Source organism: Triticum aestivum, chromosome 4A, assembly GCF_018294505.1.
Source record: "Triticum aestivum cultivar Chinese Spring chromosome 4A, IWGSC CS RefSeq v2.1, whole genome shotgun sequence".
Classification (NCBI taxonomy): domain Eukaryota; kingdom Viridiplantae; phylum Streptophyta; class Magnoliopsida; order Poales; family Poaceae; genus Triticum; species Triticum aestivum.
The window spans coordinates 55631403-55644315 of record NC_057803.1 but is presented as its reverse complement, the minus strand read 5'-3'; positions in this window follow the sequence as shown (position 1 = coordinate 55644315).

Genomic DNA, 12913 nt, shown 5'->3' with positions numbered 1-12913 from the left:
GATAGCCACCGCAGAAAGGGACGATGTTGAAGATCAAGTCTTCGCTTTGGAAATTATCCAGTGAGCCGAAGACTACCTCCAGCGTTATGGACCCTGTGCAGCAGGCCCCTATGCTGGGTATCACTCCTTTGAAGGTGGTTTTGGTAAGCTTGATTCTTGACAGATCAATGCCCATTTTATGGATAGTGTCCTGGTAAAGCAGGTTAAGCTGCTACCGCCGTCTATAAGGACGCGCATGAGATGGAATCCGTCGATAATTGGATTAAGGACCAATGCTGCCGAACCTCCATGACGGATACTGGTCGAATGGTCTTTGGGATCAAAAGTGATCGGACAGGCTGACTGATACGTATCCATCATATCTACTTTTCCAAACACTTTTGACCTTGTTTTGGACTCTAACTTGTATGATTTGAATGGAACTAACCCGGACTGACGTTGTTTTCAGCAGAATTTCCATGGTGTTATTTTTGTGCAGAAATATAAGTTCTAGGAATGACCTGAAACTTCACAGAGAGTATTTTTGGAATTTATAAAAAATACTGGCGAAAGAATAAACACCAGGGAGCCCACACCCTTTCCACGAGGGTGGGGGCGTGCCCCTGTCTCATGGGCCCCCTGCGGCTCCACCGACCTCAACTCCAACTCTATATATTCATGTTCGGGGAGAAAAAAATCAAGGAGAAGGATTTCAGATCTGAACCTATTATGTTTCCATGAATATATGTGAGTTATTGATCCTATTTTGCAAGTCAATAGTCACCTACTATGAGTTATGATCCGGTAACCCTGAAGTGACAATAATCGGGACCACTCCCGATGATGACTATAGTTTGAGGAGTTCATGTATTCACTAAGTGTTAATGGTTTGTTCCGTTACTCTATTAAAAGGAGGCCTTAATATCCCTTAGTTTCCGATATGATCCCGCTGCCACGGGAGGGTAGGACAAACGATGTCATGCAAGTTCTTTTCCATAAGCACGTATGACTATAATTGGAATACATGCCTACATTACATTGATGAACTGGAGCTAGTTCTGTGTCACCCTATGTTATAACTGTTGCATGAGGAATCGCATCCGACATAATTATCCATCACTAATTGAATGCCTACGAGCTTTTCACACATTGATCTTTGCTTAGTTACTTTAACGTTGCCACTGTTACAATCACTACAAAACCAATACTGTTACTTTTGCCACCGTTACCGTTACTTCCATATTACTTTGCTACTAAATAGTTTGCTGCAGATACTAAGTCTTTCAGGTGCGGTTGAATTGGCAACTCAACTGTTAATACTTGAGAATATTCTTTGGCTCCCCTTGTATCAAATCAATAAATTTGGGTTGAATACTCTACCCTTGAAAACTATTGTGATCCCCTATACTTGTGGGTTATCACTGACCATGGGTTAAATTTTGGGGCAACTGGCTCTATGGCATAAACGTCCCTTAGTGCGCGCTTGCGCTCCCGTTTGGGAATATGCATGACGTAGATCATGTTCATTGTTTTTACCTCGGGAGGAAATTTCTTTCGCCCCACCCCCCATGTTCGTTGGGCGAGGCTCTTCATCGTCGTCCTCGTTAGGCGGCCCCTTCCCTTTATGTTCGGTGTTTAGCTTACCAGCCTGTTTAAAGACCCAACAACTTCTATTGGTATGATTGGCAGGCTTGTCAGGGGTGCCATGGATCTGGCAAGGCTGATCAAGTATTCTGTCCAAACTGGATGGACCATCTTTGTTTCCTTTGAATGGCTTCTTCCACTGGCCAGGTTTAGAGCCACTGAATCTGGCATTGACCAGCGTATCATCGGTATATTCATTGTTGCTTTGACACTTGTGTTTATTGCACAGTGGCTTGTCGTTGACATCTCTGGCTTCGGAGGTGCCGGGGTCGCTGGTGCTGTTGATGTTGCTTCTATGAGCTAGCCAGCTATCTTCTCCCATGCAAAAGTGGGTCATAAGTGCGGTGAGAGCTGCCATGGACTTCGGTTTTTCTTGGCCGAGGTGTCGGGCGAGCCACTTGTCCCGAACGATGTGTTTAAAGATCGTGAGGGCTTCGGTGTCCGGACAATCGACAATCTGGTTCTGTTTAATTAAGAACCTGGCCCAGAGTTTCCAGGCTGATTCTCCGGGTTGCTGGACTATGTGACTAAGGTCATCGGCTTCTGGAGGCTGAACATAGGTGCCTTGGAAGTTATCTCTAAAGGCGTCCTCCAAATCTTCCCAGCTACCAATAGAGTTTTCTGGGAGGCTGTTTAACCAGTGTCGTGTTGGTCCCTTGAGTTCTAGGGGGAGGTACTTGATGGCGTGGAGATCGTCACCGTGAGCCATGTGAATGTGGAGAAGGAAATCTTTTGATCCATACTACGGGATCTGTCATTCCATCGTATGATTCAATGTTCACGGGTTTAAACCCTTCTGGGGACTAGTGCTCCATTACCTCATCAGTGGATCATAAGGGGTGTGCGGCGCCTCTATATCCGGCGACGTCATGACGCAATTCGGATGAACTCCACATGTGGTTTTTGGCCTTGGTGAGGCTATGCCTGTCAGGCCAAGCTTGACACTCGTCTTATCATGTTGGGGCGCGCCCCCTTGATCTGTAGATTGATCTTTTTTGGCCTGCTCTATTATTCAAGTCTTGTCGTAGATTGTAGGTGTATCCTGGAGCCGCTGTCTCTCTACCCTTATGACGAGGTGGCGCGGGTATGTGTTCGACGTGGGTGGCTATTTTGTCGCGCCCACGCAGTGGCCGATCTGGTTCATCGGCGCGGTCATGTTTTGAAGGGTTTGGCTTGACGGCCTCGTCATTGAATTGTGGCAGTAGCCGACGCTTTGGATAAGTTTTCGTTGGGCGTTGAAGGCCATATTCTTCGGCAGCTAGGACCTGAGTCCATCTGCTGTTGAGCGTATCCTGTTCGGCTTGGAGCCGTTGCTGCTGCTTTTTTAGGCTTCTCACAGTGGTGATTAGCTGGCGCTTAAAGCGCTCCTGCTTCAGTGGTTCCTCTGGCACGATGAAGTCTTCGTCGCCGAGGCTCACATTATCCTCAGAGAGCGGTAGATAATTACTGTCCTCTGAGTCCTCATTCCCGATTGGATCATCAGGGTTAACTTGCCCTTCCTCCACATCGTCTTGCTCGGATGTGGGCTCGACGGAGGCTTCAGGGTCTTTGCCACTCTCCGGAGTGTTATCATCTTCGGTGCCGGTATTACCGTCTTTTCTACGACGCGATTTTGAGCGGCATCGCCGACGTCGACGCTTTGGAGGTGCCTCAGCAGGTTTGTCCTCAACCGGATCCTTCATGCCGTCGTTGTCATCCCCTTTGGATGTGTCCACCATATACATGCCATATGTGGAGGTGGTCGTCCAACGTCCGGTAAACGGCGGGTCTTGGCCTTGTTTGTCTTCGGCATCGTCGTCCATGCCGTCAATGTCTTCGGAGGCGTAGTCTAGCATGTCGGTTAAATCTTCGACAGTGGCTATGAAGTGGGTGGTGGGGTGGGACGTGAAATTCCCCGCTCTCAGCCCCTAGTCTGGGTTGGGCGTAATTCGGTAGTGATTCCTCTGCGATGGCGAGGGATCGCATTAAGTCCAGAGCCTCGTTTAAGAGCGAGGTTTGGATGGGGAAGCGAGAGTCCGCAAGGACGGCCAGGGCAATGGCCTCCCGGCCATGCTTGCTTGGCGCGGACTTGGAGAGTTCGGATCTAGAGTCCGGGGCGAGTCCGGTCCTTCGGCGATAGGAGGAACCCGGTCTGAATCTGAGTTCGCCATAGACTCAATCACCTCCGGATCTTCGATAGTGCGGCTTGCAGCGAAGGGTCCGCTGGTCTCCAAACTCCCATCTTCGGACATGGCGGTTTGCTTCAGATCTAAGGCCAGGGCGGTGCTCGGAGCCGCGAACCCTTCGAAGATCAAATCTCCTCGGATATCAGCAACATAGTTTAGGTTCTCGAAATTGATCTGATGACCAGGGGCATAGTTGTCGATCTGTTCGAGTTGGCCAATTGAGTTGGCACATAGAACGAAGCCATCGAATACAAAAATATGACCGGGGAGGAAAGTTTCCCCAGAAACAGCATCGTTGTAGATGATCGAACGAGCCATCAAGCCTTCTGTTGATGACATAGTGGAACTCTCAACGAAAGCACCAATGTCAATGTCAAAACCGGCCGATCTCGGGTAGGGGGTCCCGAATTGTGCGTCTGAGGATCGAAGGTAACAGGAGGCAGGGGACACGATGTTTTACCCAGGTTCGGGCCCTCTTGATGGAGGTAATACCCTACTTCCTGCTTGATTGATTTTGATGAGTACGGGGGTTACAAGAGTTGATCTACCTCGAGATCGTAATGGCTAAACCCTAGATGTCTAGCATGTATGATTTGTCTTAGCCTCTACGGACTAAACCCTCCGGTTTATATAGACACCGAAGGGGCCTAGGGTTGTACATAGTCAGTTTATAGAGAAAGGAAACTTCACATACGGACGCCAAGCTTGCCATCCATGCAAAGGAGAGTCCCATCCGGACATGGGGGAAGACCTTCTATCTTGTATCTTCATGGCCCATCAGTCCGGCCCATGTCACATAGCCCGAATGCCCAGGGACCCCCCAATCCAGGACTCCCTCACTAGCCATGGAAAGTGAAAGTATGGTTGAAAAAGGAATAAACTTTATTTTATTGTTTGGGAACCGCCTAGGATATATCTAGCATGGAGAGTGTTGGGAACTCTAAGTCATTTTTGTTGGTGGGAAGGACACACCTCCCAAAATGTTTTTATCTCTAAGTTTTTCGCTTTGAGCTCTAGCACCTCTACAAATCCCTACTTCCCTCTACGAAAGGCCTTTCTTTTACTTTATGCAATTTTATTTTTGAATTTGAGTCTCCATCCTCTCCTATAAAAGCACCAACTAGGAGGCAATATGATCGTACTTGAGCATTGGGTGTAGTTAATATGTGAGTGTGTTTCATTAATGGATCAATGATTAAGCATGATGGGCTAGGGATAGCTTATTTTAGCGTTGATATTTTGAAAGACATGGTTGCTTGTTGATATGCTTGAGTATTTAAGTTATCATGTCAAAACTAGACTATTGCTTTGAACAATATAAAAGTCCAAATGTCCATGCTATAAAGAAAAGAATATGATATGACATGTTAGGCAGCATTCCACATCAAAAATGTTGTTTTTATCACTTACCTACTCGAGGACGAGTAGGAGTTAAGCTTGGGGATGCTGATACGTCTTCAACATATCTATAATTTTTTATTGTTCCATGATGTTATATTATCAATCTTGGATGTTTTATAATCATTTTATGGTCATTTTATATCATTTTTGGAACTAACCTATTGACATAGTGCCAAGTGCCACTTGCTGTTTTTGCATGTTTTTACATCGCAAAAAATCAATACAAAATGGAGTCCAAATGCGACGAAACTTTACGGAGATTTTTTATGGACTAGAAGACACCTAATGGGCCAAGGTTGTGCCTGGGGGGTGCTCCGAGGAGAGCGCAACCCACCAGGGCGCGCCAGGAGGCCCAGGCGCGCCCTGGTGGGTTGTGCCCACCTTGGGTGCCCCCCGGACTGCCTCTTTGCTCTATAAATACCCCCAATATTCCAGAAACCCTAGGGGAGTCGACGAAAATCAATTCCAGCCGCCGCAAAGTCCAGAACCACCAGATCCAATCTAGACACCATCACGGATGGGGTTCACCACCTCCATGGGTGCCTCTCCGATGATGTGTGAGTAGTTCTTTGTAGACCTTTGGGTCCGTAGTTAGTAGCTAGATGGCTTCCTCTCTCTCATTTGATTCTCAATACAATGGTCTCTTGGAGATCCATATGATGTAACTCTTTTTGCGGTGTGTTTGTTGGGATCGGATGACTTTGAGTTTATGATTAGATCTATCTTTTTATATCCATGAAAGTATTTGAGTTTCTTTGATCTCTTTTATACATGATTGCTTATAGCCTCGTATTTCTTCTCCGATATTTGGGTTTTGTTTGGCCAACTTGATCTATTTATCTTGCAATGGGAAGAGGTGCTTTGTAGTGGGTTCGATCTTACGGTGCTTGATCCGAGTGATGGAAAGGGAACCGACACGTATGTATCATTGCTACTAAGGATAAAACGATGGGGTCTATCTCTACATAGATAGATCTTGTCTACATCATGTCATCATTCTTATTGCATTACTCCGTTTCTCTATGAACTTAATACACTAGATGCATGCTGGATAGCGGTCGATGTGTGGAGTAATAGTAGTAGATGCAGGCAGGAGTCGGTCGACTAATCTTGGACGTGATGCCTATATAATGATCATTGCCTGGATATCGTCATGATTATTTGAAGTTCCATCAATTGCCCAACAATAATTTGTTACCCACCGTTTGCTATTTTTCTCGAGTGAAGCCACTAGTGAAACCTACGACCCCTGGGTCTCTTTCTCATATTATTTGTCTTTGCGATCTATTTTCCTTTACTTTTATTTTCATATCTACTAAACCAAAAATAAAAAATATCTTGCCGCACTTTATTTTATTTGGCGTTCGATCTATCTTTACAACTCTCTCACGTCCGTTTGCCAATTTCTAGCGCCGTTACCCGAAAGGGATTGACAACCCCTTTTACACGCCGGGTTGCGAGTATTTGTTATTTGTGTGCAGGGGTTGTTTATGTTGTGTTGCTTGGTTCTCCTACTAGTTCAATAACCGCGGTTTCATATATGAGGGAAATACCTACCACCACTGTGCTGCATCATCCCTTCCTCTTTGTTGAAATACCGACGTAGCTTCAAGTGACATCAGACGCCTTTTCCGGTACTCTGCCGGAGGGGTAATTGATCACGGAGGGCCTCTACATCAACTTTGTTGCACCTCCGATGATGTGTTAGTAGTTTACCACAGACCCAGGGGTCCATTGTGATTAGGTAGATGGCTTCTTCTCTCTCTTTGATCTTCAATACAATGTTCTCCTAGGAGTTCTATCTAATATTATCTTTTTTGCGGTGTGTTTGTTGGGATACAATGAATTGTGGGTTTATGATTTGTAACATCCCAAATTTTCAATTTGGAATGTTATACACTAGAACATCATTGCATATCATATTTATTGCATTTTGGTTGATCCTAGAAATTTTCGCAACTCAAGGACCCTCGGAGAGAGTTGGGGATTTCGTTATTTTCATATTTGAGTTGTCTCAAATTTTGAAAATAGGATCATTTGATTTTATTTATTTTATCTTCAATTATTTCTAATATAAAAATATGAGAGAGGGAATAAAATGACTTTCCCAACATAAAGAAATATTGAGAATTTAATAAAAAAATCAAACAAGATTTTATTTGGTTTGATTTGCTATTTTATTTGAATTTAGGAAAAATGTGTGTTTTTCAAAATTGCATTTAGGCCCCAAATAAATGTTCATCCTGTGCGGCTTGATTTTAGAAGCCGGGGAAAATTTATTTCAGGATTTTTGGAGTCCGTTTAGTAGTCCTTTTGTTTCTTTTCTGAGCGTAACTATTTAAAAAAACGCAACCGACCTACGGGCCGTGTCCGACCCAGACACGAGGCCCGTCCGGCTTTATAAGCCGAGGAGGCCTAGCCGGAACCCCACCCAAACCCTAGCCTCCCCAAGACGCCGCCGCCGCGCTGCGCCCCGCGCCGCCGCCGCCGCCGGACCCGCCGCCCGAGGTTTACCTCGATCCGCCGCCGTTTTTTTAGAAAAACCGTTCGGTTTTCCGACGGTTTTGTTCGTTTCTTTAGTTTTGGTTTTTTAAATAGATTGGTTTTCCGGTTTATTTAATTAGTGAGCGTTCGTCCGTTCGTTCGTTTTAACGAACGTTCGTCGTTTTTCTTTTTCTCGGATTAAATCCGTGATTTTTCTGATCGCGATTTCTGATCGTGATTTTCGTTTCAGTTTAACTTTTCGCTCGTTTATCGGAATCAGGCGATTCAAGCGCCTGGAGTTTCATATCGAAACCCTCTTTCCGTTTAAGCAACTCAAACAAGTTTTTGCCACGTTAAAAATTGCCCTAGATCCAGAATAGTAAACAAAGCTTGTTTCTTTTGTCGTTTTGCCTTTCGTTGCTTCGTTCGATTTGATTCTTTTTGCCAGCCGGAGTTCTTAAGTTGAACCTTTTGGTTAGATCTCTTATTTGAGTTTTACCTATGCATTAGTTGAGTACTTATTGTATGCTTGTTTGTTTGCGATAGAGTACCCGGAGTGCGCCGCTTGCAACTTCGAATCGCTAGGCTTCCCGGATCATCAGCAAGGCAAGTAACACTTTGATCATACCTCCTACTACCCAGTTTTATTGCATTAGATCAATCCTTACATATTGCATGATTAGGATCTAATTAAATTGTGGGTTTGGGAATTAGTTGAGGTAGTACCTATTACCTGTTTACTGTCAAACCTTTGGGAGTCACTTCTACGTTTGCTTATTACGCCATGCTATGCTAGTAGACGTGGATTGGGTGAGTGTATCCATGACAGATGTGAGATTGTTAATTAATGGATTATTTAAGGTGGCAACTTAAACACACATCTGGGTGGATTGAGGTACCTGGGTATTCCAGGATTGCCTGTTTTTCTTTATGGACCGCCACCCAGGCTCAAAGGGATCATGAGATTTTTCATGCTAGAAACTTCCGTGTGCAGCCACAAGCTATTATGGGCTCTAGCGTAGTTGACTAAGTCGTGCGAACTCTTATAGTGGTAGACTAGCAGATGTAGGGGATGTAGGTTGTACGGTCTACCCATCGTAAGGTGCTAGGCTTCTGAAAGATTATGTCTCGGTCATCCGTCTTCTCAAACACCTTGTAGTGCGAGAAACCAAATGGAGGTCATCGAGTCTTGTGGGGAAAAGTGCGCAAACCTCTGCAGAGTGTATAAACTAATCATGGTTAGCCGTGTCCCCGGTTATGGACATCTTGAGTATCTAGTACCTGGATTATCATGTGAATCTCAACATGTTACTCTAAATTAATTTTGACGGGTTTGTTAATGATGATGCTTAATTGGGATTGAGAATGCTGTCAACCATTCTCAATGTTTAACAACCACCATGATAGTTAAATAAATTTATTCCTTTGCAGTAGCGAAAAATTGGCTTTACGCAAAACTGTAAACATAGAGCTTCCCATCAGCCAAATATGCATATAGAATAGTTGTTTCATTCCATTACTCTCTATGTGTTATATTGCCAGCATATTCCATGTGCTGACCCATTTCGGGCTGCAACGTTAATGTTGCAGACTTTTCAGATGATGATTAAGGAGTTTTAGGTCGTGGTTCTATACTCAGTGATGCCGTTGGAGTGGATGGACTCACTTATCTTCCAAGCCTTCCGCTGTTATCGTTATTAGATGGCCTTAAGCCATATTTATTGTAATAAGTTCTCTTTTGAGACACTCGATGTAATAAGTGTGTGATTGCTACTCTGTTATAAATCCTTCAAGTACTGTGTGGTGTCAGCATTACTAATCCAGGGATGACACCGGAGCACAGAGATTGGACCGTTTGAGGTCTAGTCGCTACAAGATGGTATCAGAGCACACGCTGACTGTAGGACATGACCACTAAGCTAAAGACCTAGATCACTACTCACTCTCTTCTCTTCTGACTCCTCATCTTTTCTACTCTTTTAGGATGGCGGATGCAAGGAACAAGTTCACTCAACCGGATGAAGACACACCCTTTGGACGTCACTTGAAGGAAGTCACTAGATACCTGAACATAGGAGTACCAAGCTTCACCGGAACCTACAACGCCACCTTACCTGAAGAAGAGCGCTGGATGATTCAAGTTCAAGTTCCAGGAAGGATGTTCATGCCAGTCACTGAGCCCATAGAATTTTCTTTTGATGCACCAACTTGGAATTTAGGGAAGAGCATGGCAGCTCACATCGCCATGGGACGTATTGGAGAAGTCTACCGCAATGAGCTCAAGGATACTATCTACCAGATTTGTGGACACCGAGATGAGCACTGGGAGATGATCAGCACCAGAAAGGATAGATCAGTCGCAGCTTTTATCCAGGAGTTAAACCAGCACATTCGACGTCAGGAGAATCAGATGTGCGCAGACATGATAGATCTGAAGAAGGCAAGAACAAGAATCAAGGAATTGGAGGAAGAACTCATGGCTACACATGAAGATTATGAAGAGGAAATCGAAGTACTAGTGGAGAAGAATGACGACTTGATCCAGAAGATCGAAATATTTATGGGAGGCCCTACACCAGTAGAGGAAGACGAAGAACCCAAGGAGATTCGCCCGGAAGACTACATCATCATCGACGACACCGACTCGGATCCGGATGATAGCGATGATGACTACGTTGATGAAGCTGGAGCAGATATCATGGAGTCTACAACCGAAGAATATTTCTAGTAGACCACCTCATCAGTAGTAGTAGTAGTCCACCATGTAAATATTATAGTCCGAGCACTTTTGCAATAGTTAGATCGATTGTATGCCCTTGTTTGATTGAATGAATGAAGTGAATTGTTTGCTTTTGCCTCATGTGCATATGGGTAGTGTTTTCTCTTTAGACCCCCTCTATTCTTAAATCTCATCTTTTCTAAACCCTCAGATGCCTCCGAGACGTGACCCCGGATTTACCTTTCCACCGGAGCTCACTCAGTTGATCCAGCAGAAGAACACATTGATGCAGTTGTTAGTCCAGAATCAGAATCAAGGGAACAATAACAACAACCCACCACCACCACCACCTGTTGATCACTTAGCCCGTTTTCTTAGGCTGAATCCGCCGGTGTTTTCCAGTAGCACCGAGCCGATATTAGCAGATGATTGGCTCCGCAAGACAGCTAGAGAGTTGACCACAGCAGGATGCACGGATGCGGAGAAGGTGAAGTTTGCCGCACATCAGCTTGAAGGACCCGCATCCTCATGATGGGAGAATTTCACAGCCACTTTCCCTGTCGATACTATCACATGGGACCAGTTTCAGTAGGCTTTTCGAACTGCACATGTTTCAGCAGGAGCTATGGCCATGAAGAAGAGAGAGTTTCTCAACTTGCGCCAAGGAGGACGGACAGTTGTCCAGTATGTGGAAGACTTTAGTAAATTAGCACGTTATGCCCCAGATGACGTTGCTACGGATGCAACAAAGCAGGAGAAGTTTCTGGAAGGACTGAATGATGAGTTGAACATGCAGTTGATGGTAGCAACCTTCAACAACTATCAAGAGTTGGTAGATCGTGCTCTCATGATTGAAGGGAAGCAACAGCAAATTGAGAATCGCAAGAGGAAGTATGCTCAAGGAAAGCACAATTCAGGAGCTCGGCAGAAGCCACGATTTACCCCTAGGCCGGGAGGACATTTTCAGCATACCCATGGAGGAGGTAGCTCGCACAATCACAATGGCCCCAGAAATGGTAATGGGAATGGAGGAAGCAACGGCCAGAACCACACCAACCCATCAACCCCAGCCAAGAAAGACTTGAGCTAGGTCACTTGCTTTAAGTGCCTGGAGACTGGACATTATGTCAATGAATGTCCTGAATCCCAGAATGGGAATGGCGATGTAAGCTCTGGGAAGAAGCCGAACCCTTTCAACAGGGGACAGGTGAACCACGTTAATGTGGAGGAGGTTCAAGAGCAGCCGGATGCAGTAATCGGTAAGTTTTTGTTAAGTCATTTACTGCACTCGTTCTTTTCGATACTGGTGCATCGCATTCATACATATCAAGGGAATTTGTGGATAAGTATAAACTGCCAACCCAAGCCCTTAGGTCACCCATGTTAGTAACCTCGCCTAGAGCAGAATATATGGCTAGTCTATGGTGTGGTCGGTTACCATTAAGGATTGGTAACTACATATTCCCATCAGACCTAATAGTGTTGGAATCCCAAGGATTGGATGTGATATTAGGCATGGATTGGTTGTCAAAGTATGAAGGGAATATTGAATGTGCCAGTAAGTCAATTTTGCTTACCACCCCAGAAGGGAGAAGGATCAAGTATGTATCCCGACATGTGCCAAAGAGGACTCAAGTAAATTGTTTAACCGGAGTTGTGCAAGAGGAAGTACCAGTAGTGAAGGATTTCCCCGAAGTATTTCTAGAAGAGTTGCCAGGCATGCCACCGGATAGAGATATTGAGTTTTTGATTGATCTTTTGCTAGGCACAAGGCCAATATCAAAGAGACCATATAGGATGCCTGCAAAGGATTTGGTGGAAATTAAGAAGCAAATTAAGGAGTTACTGGATAAAGGTTATATTCGCCCAAGTTCTTCACCTTGGGGATCGCCAGTACTTCTAGTAGAAAATAAGGATGGATCATTAAGGATGGTTGTCGATTATCGAGGATTGAATGAAGTAACCATCAAGAACAAGTACCCACTACCGATGATCAATGATCTGTTTGATCGATTGCAAGGAGCTAAGGTATTTTCCAAGATCGATCTGCGATCAGGATACCACCAGTTGAAGATTCGGGAATAGGATATACCCAAGATGGCTTTAACCACCAGGTATGGGTTGTATGAGTATACCGTTATGTCATTTGGTCTGACTAACGCACCTGCATACTTTATGAACATGATGAACAAAGTGTTTATGGAGTTCTTGGATAAGTTCATCGCAGTGTTCATTGATGATATCCTGGTTTACTCGAAGAATGAAGAGGAGCATAAGGAACATTTGCGTTTGGTTCTTGGAAAGCTCAGAGAACATCAGTTATATGCCAAGTTTAGCAAATGTGAGTTTTGGTTGAAAGAAGTTGGATTTCTCGGACACGTTATATCCGGAGAAGGTATAGCAGTTGATCCCACTAAAGTTGATACCATGACCAAGTGGGAAGCACTGACCACCGTGGGAGAGATCCGGAGTTTTCTTGGACTCGTAGGATACTACCGGAGGTTTATTGAGAATTTCTCAA